A 16332-nucleotide genomic window follows, 5' to 3' on the forward strand; every position below is an offset into this window, starting at 1 on the left:
TCGGAAATCCATGACAGATGCCAACCCAACTTCTGCTCAAAACCTCCATTTGTCAGCATGGATTGAGTAGGGTTTTCAGTCATTGGGGGGGTACAGCAGCTCTTGAGTTGGGGAGCAGGCCTGCTGAGGACCAAGTAGGAAGGGGCAGTTTGCACCCTTTCCCCAGGCTGCTCTCACAGCCAGTGAGAGTGTGTGTGTGCCATTTACATCTGTCTGTCTGCTTCTCCTGTAGGATATCTGGCTGCAGGTGAGATCTGCGGTGCCACACAATCCCTGTTCCACATTTGTAAGGTCGTGATCTTTGGAACTCCCTGCCTGTTGATGCCAGCCCAGGTGCTTCCACTGTACGTTTTTTGGCACTTGCTAAGAGTTCCTTAAAAAGAGTTCTTAAAAAGTAGAGACATCATCTTACCAACAAAGGTCCGTATAGTAAAAGCTCTGGTTTTCCCAGTAGTGATGTATGGAAGTGAGAGCTGGACCATAAAGAAGGCCGATCGCCAAAGAATTGATGCTTTTGAATTCTGGTGCTGGAGGAGACTCTTGAGAGTCCCATGGACTGCAAGAAGATCCAACCGATCCATTCTGAAGGAAATCAGCCCTGAGTGCTCACTGGAAGGACAGATCCTGAAGCTGAGGCTCCAAGACTTTGGCCACCTCATGAGAAGAGAAGACTCCTTGGAAAAGACCCTGATGTTGGGAAAGATGGAGGGCACAAGGAGCAGGAGAGAACGGAGGACGAGATGGTGGGACAGTGTTCTCGAAGAGACCAGGATGAGTTTGACCAAACTGCGGGAGGCAGTGGAAGACAGGAGTGCCTGGCGCGCTCTGGTCCAGGGGGTCACGAAGAGGCAGACACGACTAAACGACTAAACAACAACAACAAGAGTTCCTTTTACTATAATGTTCTGGTTTTATTCTCTTTGTAAACCACTTTGAGTTGTTGTTCTTTTAAACAGTCAAGAGGTGTAACAAATTTCATGAAATAAAGTTACACATCCTCCTTGTCTGCAATCCCCCTCCAGATTCTGCAGTGGGAAAAGCTGGGTTCTGCGATCTGCCCAAACTCCGCATACAAATATTTGAGTCTTTGGCATGCGGTGGAGTTTGCCAGTTGTCAGAGGGAGGACGAAGAAAGGATCTGGGCAACAGATGTCCTGCTTTCAAAGCCCTGGAAATCCTGCTTGGAACGAAACACACAAAGAGATTCTGAAATATCTCCCAGGCCTGATGTCTCAGCTGCAAAGGACAGATGCTTTGCTATGTTGGAAGGCTGATGAGTTGCATGATGCAGTGATGAAATATCCACAGCTATATGCATTATCCCGTGAAATCTGGGCATAAACCCCCCAGACAGGGACAAATTCTAGAGAGATACAGTGGTACCTTGGAAGTCAAACAGAATCTATTCCGGAAGTCCGTTCGACTTCCAAAACATTCGGGAACCAAGGCACGGCTTCTGATTGGCTGCAGGAAGCTCCTGCAGCCAATTGGAAGCCGTGAAAGCCACGTCGGACATTCGAGTTCCAAAGAGCGTTCGAAAGCTGGAACAATCACTTACGGTTTTTCCATCGTTCGGGAGCCAAAAAGTTCGACTCCCAAGGCGTTTGAAAACCAAGGCACAACTGCATTGTGCTTCCAGATGACCAGTTTTTTACGAATCCTCCCAGTTAAGTTGCAGGGAGATTAGACGAGGCTATCTATTTGAGCCGGATGAAAGAAAGACCTTCTTCACACACAGAGCAGAGTTAAACTTTGGAATTCCCTGCCACAGGAGGAAGAGATGGCCTCCAACTTGGGCGGCTCTCAAAGAGGTTTGGGCAAATTCATGGAGGAGCAGGAGGCTTCTGGCTATGTTAGCTCTACTCTGCCTCCATGCTACCCCATTGCTGGAAACCACAGGGATGGAGAGTTACTCTGCTGCTCATCTGCCGCTTGCAGGTTTCCCACTGAGGGGCGTCTGGTTGGCCACCGTGATGCTGGCCTAGAGGGACTACAGGCCCCATCCAGCAACCTCTTCTTATGATACTTACTACTTACTACCTTGCATTTACATTCCACCTTGGATGGTCCTCTGTCACGGATGCTTTAGTTGAGATTCCTGCGTTGCAGGGGGTCAGGCTGGATGACCCCCAAGGTCCCTTCCAGCTCTGCAATTCTATGATTTTTCCTCAAAGGAGCTCGAGCTGTCATGGTTCTCCTGCTCCTCATTTTATCCTCACAACAGCCCTGTGAGGCAGGTTACGCTGAGAGGCAGCAACTGGCCCAGTGAGCTTTATGGTCTAGTGGTAGGATTTGAACCCAAGTCTCCGAGATCCTAGTCTGACACTCTGACCACTACACCCCGCTGCCTCTTGCTCTGATTTACATGCAGGGAGTTTGGGTGACTGTTGCCTCAAAGCAAGTATTAGCACACACTTCCCAGTGTGTGCATGGTGTTGTTGTTGTTGTTTGTCACTTATTGCAAAAAATAATAATCTATCTTTGGGGTTTGCTGCTAATTGACCATAATTGTGCAACCTGAGTTTTGAGCCTCCAAAATAGCAGCAGCGTGGAAGTCCCATTTAGTCTGATGCAGCAGAGATGACAAGGAACCACTAAAGACCGACAGATTTATTGTTGGGTGGGTCTTGGTGGGCTGGAGCCCATGCAATTTCCACACAGAAATGTCAGAAGCTGCACCTCTTGTGTTTCACGGGCTTTTGACTCCACTATTTACCACTTGTTTTACACTCTGCACCAATATATATCTGCCAACCGACGGTAGTACGTAATTGATGCAAGCTGACTAACTGGGCTCTATCCTACACAAGCACTTGCCATAGAAAACGACTTTGTGTTTAGGAGGCTGCAGATTTCTAAGCGCCGCCCGCCCCCCCGCCCCCCCAGCGCTGAATTTCCCAGGAGACTGAAATTCAGTAAAACACGCAACTCAGAAAGGCCCCATTATTTTATTAAGGACAAGCATTTTCTTTGCTAGTTTAATCTGTGAAGCTGTACTACTAGAAAAGCAATGACAAACCTAGACAGCATCTTAAAAAGCAGAGACATCACCTTGCCAACAAAGGTCCGTATAGTTAAAGCTGTGGTTTTCCCAGTAGTGATGTATGGAAGTGAGAGCTGGACCATAAAAAAGGCTGATCGCCAAAGAATTGATGCTTTTGAATTCTGGTGCTGGAGGAGACTCTTGAGAGTCCCATGGACTGCAAGAAGATCCAACCGATCCATTCTGAAGGAAATCAGCCCTGAGTGCTCACTGGAAGGACAGATCGTGAAGCTGAGGCTCCAAGACTTTGGCCGCCTCATGAGAAGAGAAGACTCCCTGGAAAAGACCCTGATGTTGGGAAAGATGGAGGGCACAAGGAGAAGGGGACGACAGAGGACGAGATGGTTGGACAGTGTTCTCGAAGAGACCAGCATGAGTTTGACCAGACTGTGGGAGGCAGTGGAAGACAGGAGTGCCTGGCGTGCTCTGGTCCAGGGAGTCACGAAGAGTCGGACACGACTAAACGACTAAACAACAACAACAACTACTAGAATCATAGAACTGTAGGCTTGGAAGGGACCCTGAGGGTCATCTAGGTCAACCCACTGCAATGTAGGAATCATAGGAATAGCTGGCTGGAGCCAGCCAATGACCCATCCATTCTCAGGTTCATTTAAAAGAACAGCAACCAGCAGAGTCGCTGGGGTGTCATTTGGGCTCTCAGATTAATAGGGATTTCTCTCTTAGACCATTGTAGGCACCCTGCTGGAATCCCCTGAGAATCAAAACTCTCCTAATTGGGTATTTAGTAAGGGCTGATAAACAACTTTCATCCCTCGTGAGAGTAGTTTGAACATATACTACCATGGGGCACATTGCGCATTATTTACGTTTGCCAGCTCAGTTGCAGGAGAACTTTGTTCTGTGTTTGAGCCGACAGCCTCTGGAGATCACAAGGTTGGTGGTGGCTGCTGTACAATGGCGATTTATCAAGATTCCCGTTGTTGCATTTGCCCCGTGGCCTTTGCCCTGTTGGTAGCATCAGATGCACCTTTTAGTGGGGGAAGGGAGCTGAAAGAAAGAAAAAAAATCACCTCTGGCAACCAAGGCACCCTCTTGATTTCAGATAGTACATGGATAGACGAGTCTAAAAAGCCCAGGACACAAATTTTCACAGCCCTCTAGCAGATATGGTGGCTCATTGGCCAGAAGTGATATATTTAGCGTTAACTCTGGAAAAGTGTCTACTTGATTCTGACTAAACTAAGCCTCCTAGGGTTAGGGTTAGGGGGTGGGTTAGGGTTAGGGGGCTTTTGCTCTGGGAGGTCAGAATTGAGTCTACACATCCAGAGTTAACGCTAAATATATTACTTCTGGTAAATGAGCCACCATAGTTCCTTTGTCCTCATCCACCAGGCTTTTCTTATGTTCTAAAGGTGGTGCAAGGGCCAATGCTTCACTGAGCTTGTGCCAGGTGTCTAGCATGGGAATGACAGGTGGTGTTACAGAAAAAGGAGGGTTGGCTTTTGAAGCCCAACTCTCCATCAAGGGACCTTTAGTCTGCTAAGTCCATGACTGGTCAGAGAAGAATGGATGGAGGCAGGATCCAGTGAAAGCAAGCCAGATCTTTATTTTGCTATTGCTAAAGAATACACCCCGCTTCTTGCCAGGAGGTGAGGATCCAGAACAAAGGTGTGTAAGAACTTTTAAAATCTTTAGAAATTGCCCAACCCCTTAGCCAAAGACCACCCTAAAAGCATCATACATACATCACAGAGAGAGGTGGTCTACAACAGACATTTGAGAGTGGGGTTTCTCTCCTGTCTGCCAGGATACCAGATAATGGTCACTGAGTGCATTACCTGGCCAGTCTAGGCTATTCTTTTGAGATGCTCAATACCTTAGTTCTTGAATCCAGGTCACAGGCCAACCCTACTCATACAACAAATATTACATTGAGACAGGATGTGAAGGATTTGGAAGTGAAAGAACTATTGGGAGAGGTTTTCCCAAGATATTTCCTTCTGCAGAGGAATAGTTGGGGTCACTAAAGAGTCAAGATGGCTTCAGAACTGTTGATCTGTACTATTTCAGACATGTGGTTTAAGTGTGTTTAGCTTGTGAACTTAGGAATATTCAGATTATTTAGGACACCTTAGAATTCTCATCACACTGGGAGTCCTCTTGCATGCAGAAGGCTGCAGGTTCAATTCCAGACACCCCCACTTTCGACAAAGGTAGTGGTGGGAGACCTCTCTTGTCTGAGACTCTGGAAGGCCATTGTTGGTCAGTGTAGATAGTGGACTGTAGAATCATAGGACTGTAGAGTTGGAAGGGACCCTGGGGGGGTCATCTAGTCCAACCCTCCGCAATGCAGGGATCTCAACTACAGCACCCTTGACAGATGACCCTCCAACCTCTGCCCAATGGCCTGAGACTCAGCATTCAACCTCACCCCGTTCAGATATACGTGATGGAGAGTGCAGCTCAAATGCGAGAGCTGTAGAAAGCATTTCCTAATCCGCTATGAGGACGTTCAGTCCTTTTCATTCTTCCCAAGAGCTATCAAGGTTATTTGGTGAGAAAACATCCCTTTTTGTCATTCTCCTACAACAGGAGCACCGATTAGCCTGCAGAGTGCTTCCTTATCAATTAATAGCTAAAACCCAGTTGAGCTGGCTGTCTGCGGCCATCGTCTTTATTATTAATGCCTTCCAAAAACCCTCCCAACACCTAAATCCTCTGGGTGTTTTTTGTTAAAAAAAATAAAACCTACGCAGCCCGGTCTGTAAAATTGCAGCTCTGTCATCTTGTGAAGATGAGCATGAAACTATTCCAAGACTTGTGAGGTTTCTGTGAATTGCCGTTAATTGGGGCAGCGTTGGGGGGGAGAGAGATTTTTTTCAAACGAAAACCGAGGCCATTTATGGTGGATTAGGAAGTGGCAATGGAGGAGAGTTTTGGGGCTATTTCTTGTTCCACCAGTCTAGACCATCTTTGGGTGTGAGAAAATCCCCCAGGTCATCTCCCCGCTCCTCATTCCCTCCCGCTTTCCTCCCTGCTTTCTCCTTTCCCCCCGCAACTTCGCTTGTTTGCAAAAGCCAGCCTGCATTTCTTAACAGCCCAGCCTGCACACACCAAATTAGCCAAAAATCAATAGGAGGATGTCAACAAGGAGAGCTGCGTGGATGTGCCTCTCTCCGCCGCCCCAGCCCAAGTTGACATGCCAAGCAAATTAATGCAAGCTGAGGCAGCGCCGTTTTGAAACCAGCCCCTTCCAGGATTGAACCCCCCTTCGCCAATCGGTTGTATACTTGCTCGCCCCGAGGCTGCTCTGGTGAAATGAAAGTTGCCTTTGCTTGGGTATGAAAGGAAACTTTGGATGCAAAGGACTCTAGGCATCTGCAGAGTTGCAAAGTTTTACTGGCAGAACAGTGGAAGAAGGAAGAGGAGATTGCCAGGGACTTTCGTTGAAAAGCTTGCAGTCCAAGCTTAGCGGGAACACCTGTAAATCGTGGTTCATTCAGGGCTTCTCTTTTGGGAAGCAGGTATATCTGTAACATCACACAGCATCACAAAACTGAGTTGGAAGGGGTCCCCCAAGGTCATCCAGCCCAACCCCCTGGAATGCAGGGTTCACAGCAAAATAATCCCTTGCAGATGGCCTCCCGACTTGGGCTTGAAAACCTCCAGCCAAAGAGAGCGAGGACGTCTGCTGTCATTTGAGGGTCCGTCTTGCAACTCCTAGTTGAGCATCGCTCCAAATCCTTGGAGTTGGGCTGATGGTTTTCTGACAGCGCCCTGACAGAATCCGACGTTTCATATGCCAGCAGCTCATTCAGGCTCCTTACAGGCTGGGAAGACGTGACTCTCTCGCCTGCCTTGATAGCTTTGTGGGCTGCGCTATAAATTATACATGCCTCACCATTTTCCAGCAGAGGAGGCCCCCACCTTGGGCTGAGAGCACGTGGGAGCAATTTCATGCACACGCCTAGCAGGAGAGAGAGAAAGGGAAAGAGAAAGAGAGAGCTCCAGATCTTCCTCCTTAACAGTTTCCTCCACCTTTCCCTGGCCTGGATTGCTGATGCCAAAGAAAGAAGGGCAGCTCTGGGGGCAGGAGGTGGGGGGTGCATGAGAGCAAGCGGCGCTCCCTGCGAAGGAAGCGCAAGGCAGTGCGCATGCTCAAATGGGTTTGAACAGAGCTGCCTCATTTAGGGCGAAGGGGGGCGGCACACCTGACAGGAGGCCTCGAGGCCTCGTGCTTTTTGAAATACAGTGGTACCTCGGGTTACATACGCTTCAGGTTACATACGATTCAGGTTAAAGATTCCACTAACCCAGAAATAGTGCTTCAGGTTAAGAACTTTGCTTCAGGATGAGAACAGAAATCGTGCTCCGGCGGCGCAGCGGCAGCAGGAGGCCCCATTAGCTAAAGTGGTGCTTCAGGTTAAGAACAGTTCAGGTTAAGAACGGACCTCCGGAACAAATTAAGTACTTAACCCGAGGTACCACTGTACTTTATTGTCACTTGTACAACTTGTATACAGTGAGATTACACAAGCACCCCCTACTCAGCTCTCTTAGTCCAAATCCCCTCGTTTACTGATGCACGCCCACCAAACCCAAAAGTCAGTTGCCCTGTTGTTATCTTTTCATTCAGCAGCCCACGGATAGAAGCTGTTCTTTACCCTGTTGGTGCGACTAGTCATGCTTCTATAGCTTCTGCCCGAGAGCAAGAGATCAAGAAAGTGCCGGCCAGGGTGTGAATCATCCCTGAGAATTTTCCTCTCTCCCCTGAGGCAACCTTCTTCCGCTATTTCATCCAGCAGATTCACGGGACAGCCCATAATATCTTGTGCTGTATTCACCACCCTCTGTAGGCACTGCCTATCAGTTGATGTCAATACCTGTCAAGTGGCTGTTGCGGTTGCTCGAGAGTAACTAGGCAGGACTCCAACCTGTGGTTTACAGGCTTTATTTTGGGGCAAGAGCCCCAAAGCTCATGTCTGGCTCAATCGCTAGCAGAATCCGGGAGTGGTCTCTTTTTGGACCTCCCTCAACATAAGAGTTTCGTTACCCCCAAACATCTCCTCCCCTCCCTGCGCTCCAAACTGCTGTGCAAGATGGGAGATGGCAAGGGCGTGTTTCCCTCCTGTCCGGTTTGCCCAGGAGCGGTGTGAAGGCTCCCACCAGCATCCTCTGGTCCTTGCACCTCTTCCCCACTGAAGGTGGGGCTTTCCTCCTGCCCGGAAGAGGAACTGCTTCGCAAGATTTTCAGAGGCTCCCTGTAACACAACTGTCCTTCTATTTCTCGCCTCTGAGCCGATGGCAGTTCCCTGACAATACCCAAGAGTCTCCTGGCACTTAGGAGTTGCACACATAGCAGACCATTGACCATTTGCACAGAGCTATATTAAGCTCCCTTGTGCAGGAGGCAGCGATGGCCACAAACTTGGGTGGCTTTAAAGGACAAACTCATGGAGGTGAGGGCTATTCTTGAGGGCTCCTAGCCAGGATGGCTGTGCTCTGCCTCCGCGGTCCGAGGCAGTGATGCTTCTGAAGGACAGTTGCTGGAAATTTCAGGCGGAGAGTGTGTGCTTTTGCTCTCGGGTCCCTGCTTGTGGGCTTCCCATTTGGGCAGCTGGTTTGCTACCATGAGAAGAGGGTGCTGGACTACTAGATAGGCTCCATTCAGCCCAATCCACCAGGCTCTTCTTAAGTTCTTATGGCCTCTGCTTCAAGGCTGCTTCCTAGGGGCCTAATATTTGGTATTTTAAAAGCCTATAATCTACATTTTCCAAGACCAGAACAGTTTCCTCAAATTAAAACAGCACAGATAAAACACAAAAAGATAACAACACGTTAAAGATAATTGTTTAAAAGTAATTAAATTCTGAACAGAACCAAAAACATAAAAGCCAGGTATATTAAAATTCAGATCATAAAAACAGCATTGCACTGTTAAAAGCTCTTTCCTTAAAAAACAGTCAGTCAGAATAAAACTGTCTCCAGTTGCTGGCAGACGGACAACAAGGAGGCATGAAGTCTGGCTTCCCTAGGCAGGGAGTTCCAAAGCTGCCTGGGAGCAGCCACCACTGAGAAGGCCCTCTCACCGTGTCCCCACCAAGCTTCCCACTGAGGGTGGCAGGACCGAGAGAAGGGCCTCCTCTGAAGATCTCAGAGCCCAGGCAGGTTCATCTGGGAGAATGTGGTCCTTCAGAGATCCTGGGCCTGAACCATATTGTGCTTTCTACCCTGTGTCCTCTTCTCCCCATGTTTGCCAGGAGGATGTGGCTGAGACAGTGGAAAGTTCTTTCTTCTCCTGGAAATCACCCAGGAATATCGATCGCCCTGACAGTGAGCGTTTTCTTCTCCAGCCAAGTAGGACCTGACTTCTGTGGGAGGGACTTGGAATGTCCAGTTCTCCAGGCACACCATCAGAAACAATTACATCTTTCCTTCCTGAAACCATGTGCTGTTTTGGGGTCACCTCTAGATTGAAAGATGAGAATAATTGAAAGGTTTTGGGGAACCCCTCCCAGGGATCTAGGGGGCCTAAGTCTTTTCCCTTTTGCATTTTGAAATTGCTGGAGTTATTAAAAAGCAAATTCAATCCTGGTCTGCATCAACAGAAGTCGAGTGTCCAGATCAAGGGAAGTCATGTTGTTGTTGTTTAGTCATTTAGTCGTGACCCCCTAGACTAGAGCATGCCAGGCACTCCTGTCTTCCACTGCTTCCCGCAGTTTGGTCAAACTCATGCTGGCCACTTCGAGAACACACTCCCACCATCTCGTCCTCTGTCGTCCCCTTCTCCTTGTGCCCTCCATCTTTCCCAACATCAGGGTCTTTTCCAGGGAGTCTTCTCTTCCCATGAGGCGGCCAAAGTCTTGGAGCCTCAGCTTCAGGATCTGTCCTTCCAGTGAGCACTCAGGGCTGATTTCCTTATGAATGGATAGGCTGGATCCTCTTGCAGTCCATCTCTATTCCACCTTAATCAGACCCCACCTGGCGTCCTGTGTCCAGTTCTGGGCGCCTCAATTTAAGAAGGATGTTGACAAGCTGGAAGGTGTGCAGAGGAAGGTGACCAAGATAGAATCATAGAATCATAGAATCATAGAGTTGGAAGAGACCACCAGGGCCATCGAGTCCAACCCCCTGCCAAGCAGGAAACACCATCAGAGCACTCCTGACATATGGTTGTCAAGCCTCTGCTTAAAGACCTCCAAAGAAGGAGACTCCACCACACTCCTTGGCAGCAAATTCCACTGTCGAACAGCTCTTACTGTCAGGAAGTTCTTCCTAATGTTTAGGTGGAATCTTCTTTCTTGTAGTTTGGATCCATTGCTCTGTGTCCGCTTCTCTGGAGCAGCAGAAAACAACCTTTCTCCCTCCTCTATGTGACATCCTTTTATATATTTGAACATGGCTATCATATCACCCCTTAACCTCCTCTTCTCCAGGCTAAACATGCCCAGCTCTCTTAGCCGTTCCTCATAAGGCATCGTTTCCAGGCCTTTGACCATTTTGGTTGCCCTCCAAGATGATCAAGGGTCTGGAAACAAAGCCTGATGAGGAACAGTCGAAGGAGTTGGGTATCTTTAGCCTGGTAAAGAAGAGACCGAGAGGCGATATGAGAGCCATCTTCAAATATCTGAAGGGCTGTCACATGGAAGAAGGGAGCAAGCTTGTTTTCTCCTGTTCTGCACGTTAGGGCCCAAACCAATGGTTTCAGATGACAAGAAGGGAGATTTTGACTAAACATCAGGAAGAGTTTTCTGACAGTAAGAGCCATTCGATGGAGGAATGGACTCCCTTCGAAGGAGGTTTTTACATAGAGGTCAGATGGCCAGGGATTCTGTAGCTGTATCTCCTGCATTGCCGGGGGTTGGGCTAGATGGCCCCTGGAGTCTCTTCCAAACCTACAATTCCATGATCGTTTAATTAATCAGAATGGATATAAATCAACTGCACAGCACTGGATCAGCTTGGGAATGTTACACCGGCTCCTCCCTCTCCTGAGCAAGGCTGTCATTCCCCTTTAAAACGATCGCCTACTTATTTTCCCACTCAGCACACAAGCCCAGCGAGTACAAATTCATTACCGCGGCTTTCCCTCAAAGGTTAAAAACTGAGCCAAAAATCAATTCAGGTTTGCTGACAAAAAAGCAGAAATGCTAATGCCGGTGCCGAGGCAGCCAGAATGGGATCCCGCAGAATCTGCATGAATATTTATGGTTTTTACATAATACTGCCTCCCCTGCCCTCCCACCGAGCGAAAAGCACCCTCTGGGATTAATTTAGGGGGCAGAGGAAGAACGGTGGCTTCGGGAGGGAGGGAACGACTTCGAGGTGCACCAGCCAACCCCCGTCCCCAATTAACTGTGGTGCAAGGAATACGCTGTACCGTTCTGGTCGCCTCGCCTCAGAGAGGATATTGTAGGATTGGAAAAGGTTCAGAAAAGGGCAGCTAAAATGTCGTGAGGGCGTGGGGTGACTCCCTTAAGAGGAAAGGTTGCAGCATCTGGCACTTTTTAGTTTGAAAGCAATTCAACCAAGTGATGACATGATTGAAATTTATTTTTAAAATATATATGCATGGCCTGGAGAAAATGGATAAAGAGAGGTTTTCCACCCTGACTCCTAACTCTAGAACTTATGGACATCCAAGGAAGCTGACCATTGTAAGACTCAGGTTAGGTCAGGCATAGGCCAACTCAGCCCTCTAGATGTTTTGGGACTACAACTCCCATCATCCCTGACCACTGGTCCTGTTAGCTAGGGATGATGGGAGTTGTAGTCCCAAAACATCTGGAGGGCCGAGTTGGCCTATGCCTGGGTTAGATAAAAGAAAGTTCTCCTTTAAGCAGCACAAACTATGGAACTCCCTCCCACAGTGATGGCCACCAACCTCGATGGCTTAAATTGAGGATTGGATGAATCCATAGAGGAGGAGAGGACGGTCGATGGCTTCTAGCCAGGGTGGCTCAGCTCTGCCTCCACTTCTGAACCCCAGTGCCTCCGACACTGGTGTTAAACTGTAGCCATCTTGCCTAGTAGGCACCGAGAGCTTCATCTTTCACGAATGTGTCTCAATTTCTTCTAGAGCCATGCCAGTTGGTGGCCATCATTGCCACCTGGGCAGCAATTCCTCAGTCTGACCATGTGCCATGTGAAGATTTGCATTCTTCCATCCATCCTGAACTTTCGTCCATCATTCAGCTTTGTTGGGACTGTTAGTTTCTGTTATCACTGTGCAGCTGCGTGGAGTCACAGGACTCTGTTTACATTCCAGAGACCTTGCAGTCTCACGGGAAAGGGAGACGGGATGCGACGTTAGTGGTTTCCTGGTTCCTTTGTTCCTTTGTTTCAGTTGCTCTCTGCTTTCATAGAGAGAGGATGTCTTTTCTGTTCTGCGTAGTTTAGAAATAAAACTCTTTACAATGTAGCCAAACCTCTCGTCTCTTCCCTGTGCTGGGAACTCTGCTGGATAGAATGTGCTTGAGGCCTTATCAAAGGCTCAGGTCATTAAACACGTCGGCGATTTCAAAGGCTCAGCTCGGAGGAAGATGAGGCCTTATCGGCTTGGCCGAGCGAAGTTCTGACAGGGACCATGGCTAGTCTGGAACTAAGGGACCTTGTGAAGGAGAGATTCATCCAGAGTGCCACTAGCCAGCTCGGGGCAAATGAAGATCTGCACAGAGACAGATGTGGGTTTGCTTGAGCCATCCTTGCTAATCTGTTTGCATCTATCATATCAGATTTCTTCTTTTTTTAAATAAAAAGTCCATGCACTTGCTAGGGAGGCTGTTTGCTCGTTTTGCAAGGGGTCCTCTTGCTAATAGAGAAGAGAATTTCATGTGACGTGCTCCCAGGAAAGCTCCCAGGTCTGTCTTGCTCCTCAGGCTCAGCTACGGAAGCACCGTGTTTCCCTGAACAGACAGTTTTCTCCTCGCGAGGAATCAGAGCCAATGGTATTTCAACAGAAAACTCCACAATCAATGCAAATAATTCCACTTGAAGAAATGGGAACAGTTTTGTTTTGATATTGTAGGTTCACTTATTTTAGCTGGCCCTCCCTCTGAGTTCTTTTAAGTGGTGCTCATGGTTCTTTTGCTCCCCCACCCATTCTGGCTTCACAACAACCCTGCGAGGTGGAAATGGAGAGAGAGAGAGAGAGAGAGAGAGAGAGAGAGAGAGAGAGAGAGAGAGAGAGAGATTGGCTCAGCAAACTTCACAACTCCGTGTAGATTTGGTGGCGAAGGGACGCGGGTGGCGCTGTGGGTTAAACCACAGAGCCTAGGACTTGCTGATCAGAAGGTCAGCGGTTCGAATCCCCGCGATGTCACCCCATTGCTCGGTCCCTGCTCCTGCCAACCTAGCAGTTCAAAAGCACGTCAAAGTGCAAGTGGATAAATAGGTACCGCTCCGGCGGGAAGGTAAACGGCGTTTCCGTGCGCTGCTCTGGTTCGCCAGAAGCGGCTTAGTCATGATGGCCACATGACCCGGGAGCTATACACCGGCTCCCTCGGCCAGTAAAGCGAGATGAGCGCTGCAACCCCAGAGTCGGCCACGACTGGACCTAATGGTCAGGGGTCCCTTTACCTCTACCTTTACCTTTACCTTTGTCCAGCACATTCCACATCACAGAATCATAGAACAGCAGATTTGGAAGGGACCCTGACGGTCATCTAGTCCAACCCCTGCAATGCAGGAACCATAGCTAAAGAACCCTTGACAGAAGGCCACCCGACCTCTGTGTAAAAACCCACAACCAAAGACTCCTTGTGAGGGAGTCCCTTCTGAATCAGCGTCAGACAGAGGGACTCAAGCAAACCACAGGCCTGCTTCTTTCCACACCAGTAATGTTCAGATTCTGCAGAACTTGCCTGCCCTTTATCGACCTTATCTGGCAAGTCTAATGGCCAGGTGAAGTCCCTGTGCCACAGACCAAAATTGATCCAAGTCAGATCCCGATGCTCTAAGGTTAAGAGTCTGGTTCTGGAAATGGCCTGGGCAGTGGCCAAAAGGAAAAGGTCAGGCCATTTCTGCACCAGCAGGAAAAAAAATAGGAAGGTGCAAGGCATGCTTTGTAGGCATGAAGATCGGACTACGAATATTCAAAACAAACCCCGAAACAAAAGAAGTTTGGAAGAGCTCTTGAATGCACCTTTCAGTCCTTTGCAAAACCTACCGTGTGCACAACAGACTGAGGTTGAATCCTGACAAGACAGAAGTACTGTTTTTGGGGGACGGGGGCAGGTGTGTGGGGGGGACTCCCTGGTCCTGAATGGGGTAACTGTGCCCCTGAAGGACCAGGTGCGCAGCCTGGGAGTCATTTTGGACTCACAGCTGTCCATGGAGGCGCAGGTCAATTCTGTATCCAGGGCAGCTGTCTACCAGCTCTATCTGGTATGCAGGATGAGACCCTACCTGCCTGCGGACTGTCTGGCCAGAGTGGTGCGTGCTCTGGTTATCTCTCGCTTGGACTACTGCAATGCGCTCTATGTGGGGCTACCTTTGAAGGTGACCCGGTAACTGCAACTAATCCACAATGCGGCAGCTAGACTGGTGAATGGGAGCGGCTGCCGAGACCACATAACACCGGTCCTGAGAGATCTGCATTGGCTCCCAGTACGTTTCCGAGTACAATTCAAAGTGTTGGTGCTAACCTTTAAAGCCCTAAATGGCCTCCGTCCAGTATATCTGAAGGAGTGTCTCCACCCCCATCATTCAGCCCAGACACTGAAGTCCAGCACCGAGGGCCTTCTGGGGGTTCCCTCATTGTGAGAAGTGAGGTTACAGGGAACCAGGCAGAGGGCCTTCTTGGTAGTGGCACCCGCCCTGTGGAACACCCTCCCATCAGATGTCAAGGAAATAAGCAGCTATCCTATCTTTAAGAGATATCTGAAGGCAGCCCTGTTTAGGGAAGTTTTTAATATTTAATGCTGTATTGTTTTTAACACTCGATTGGAAGCCACCCAGAGGGGCTGGGGAAACTCAGCCAGATGGGCGGGGTATAAATAATAAATTATTATTATTATTATTATTATTACTCATTTGTCTACCTGCAACGGATCAGATCTGCCTGCCTCTCCTACCCCAAAAAGGGCCGTTTCTAAGCCTAACCAGCATTATACGGTAGTGGCAAAGAGGAACGATAATGGGATTCAGGAATGTTAATTAACCTGCAATATAATTGTAGGAAGAGCATTCCAAGTGGCGCCCCTCCTGCTGCCACCTCGAGTCGCTTTTGGTTTCCTAACGCAAGTTTTGATCTTGAAATAGATGCTTTTTGTGAGCCCAAGGCTGGCTGAGATTTCAGATGCCTCCCACTCCCACGCTCGGCAAGCCATTCCCACCCCCCTCGCCCCCCGTTCCTCCGAGTTGGCAGATATTTATTTTTTCCCGCAGCTGGAAGATGAAAGGGGTGGCTTGTTCCCAGGGCAAAGCTGCCTCGCGTGTTTTGAAGACAGGAAGGGATTGCTATCGGTGGAAGGCCTCGGTTTTCTAAAGCCGTGTTCATCAAATGGGTGAATTGTTCTGGGGCGGCAAGAAGAGAGCAGTCAGTGCAAGTTGGCTGATAAATCGTGTCCTGATGATGCGGCTTGCTTTGTCAGGCCAGGGAGCAGCAGAAGGAAGCATGTTTTCCAAAGCCACAACCATACCCTCCAACATTTCTCCACTGAAAATAGGGGTGTTAATAATAATAATAATAATAATAATAATAATAATAATACTCCACCCATCTTACTGGGTTGCCCCAGCCACTCTGGGCACGGCTTCCAACATATATATAAAAACGTAATATGTTGTTGTTTAGTCGTGTCCGCCTCTTCGTGACCCCCTAGACCAGAGCATGCCAGGCACTCCTGTCTTCCACTGCCTCCCGCAGTTTGGTCAAACTCATTCTGGTAGCTTCGAGAACACTGTCCCACCATCTCATCCTCTGTCGTCCCCTTCTCCTTGTGCCCTCCATCTTTCCCAACATCAGGGTCTTTTCCACGGAGTCTTCTCTTCTCATGAGGTGGCCAAAGTCTTGGAGCCTCAGCTTCACGATCTGTCCTTCCAGTGAGCACTCAGGGCTGATTTCCTTCAGAATGGAGAGGTTGGATCTTCTTGCAGTCCATGGGACTCTCAAGAGTCTCCTCCAGCACCAGAATTCAAAAGCATCCATTCTTCAGCGATCAGCCTTCTTGATGGTCCAGCTCTCACTTCCATACATCACTACTGAGAAAACCATAGCTTGAACTATGCAGACCTTTGTTGGCAAGGTGATGTCTCTGCTTTTAAAGATGCTGTCTAGGTTTGTCATTGCTTTTCTCCCAAGAAGCAGGCATCTTTTAATTTCG

At 48.7% G+C, this 16332-nt stretch overlaps 2 protein-coding genes across 4 annotated transcripts in view; one reads left to right on the forward strand and one right to left on the reverse strand.

Moving 5' to 3' along the window:
* Window positions 1-10418, reverse strand: part of LOC308478152 (uncharacterized protein) — a 342007-nt gene extending 331589 nt beyond the window's left edge. Inside the window, exon 1 of the mRNA XM_081007529.1 lies at window positions 10406-10418. The gene's annotated coding sequence lies outside the window, so the exon portion shown is untranslated. The remainder of the gene's footprint in view (window positions 1-10405) is intronic.
* Window positions 1-16332, forward strand: part of FGF12 (fibroblast growth factor 12) — a 233531-nt gene that overhangs the window by 198626 nt on the left and 18573 nt on the right. The window lies entirely within an intron of this gene.

The sequence above is a fragment of the Podarcis pityusensis genome (assembly GCF_964106645.2).
Source record: "Podarcis pityusensis genome assembly, chromosome: 5".
Lineage (NCBI taxonomy): Eukaryota > Metazoa > Chordata > Lepidosauria > Squamata > Lacertidae > Podarcis > Podarcis pityusensis.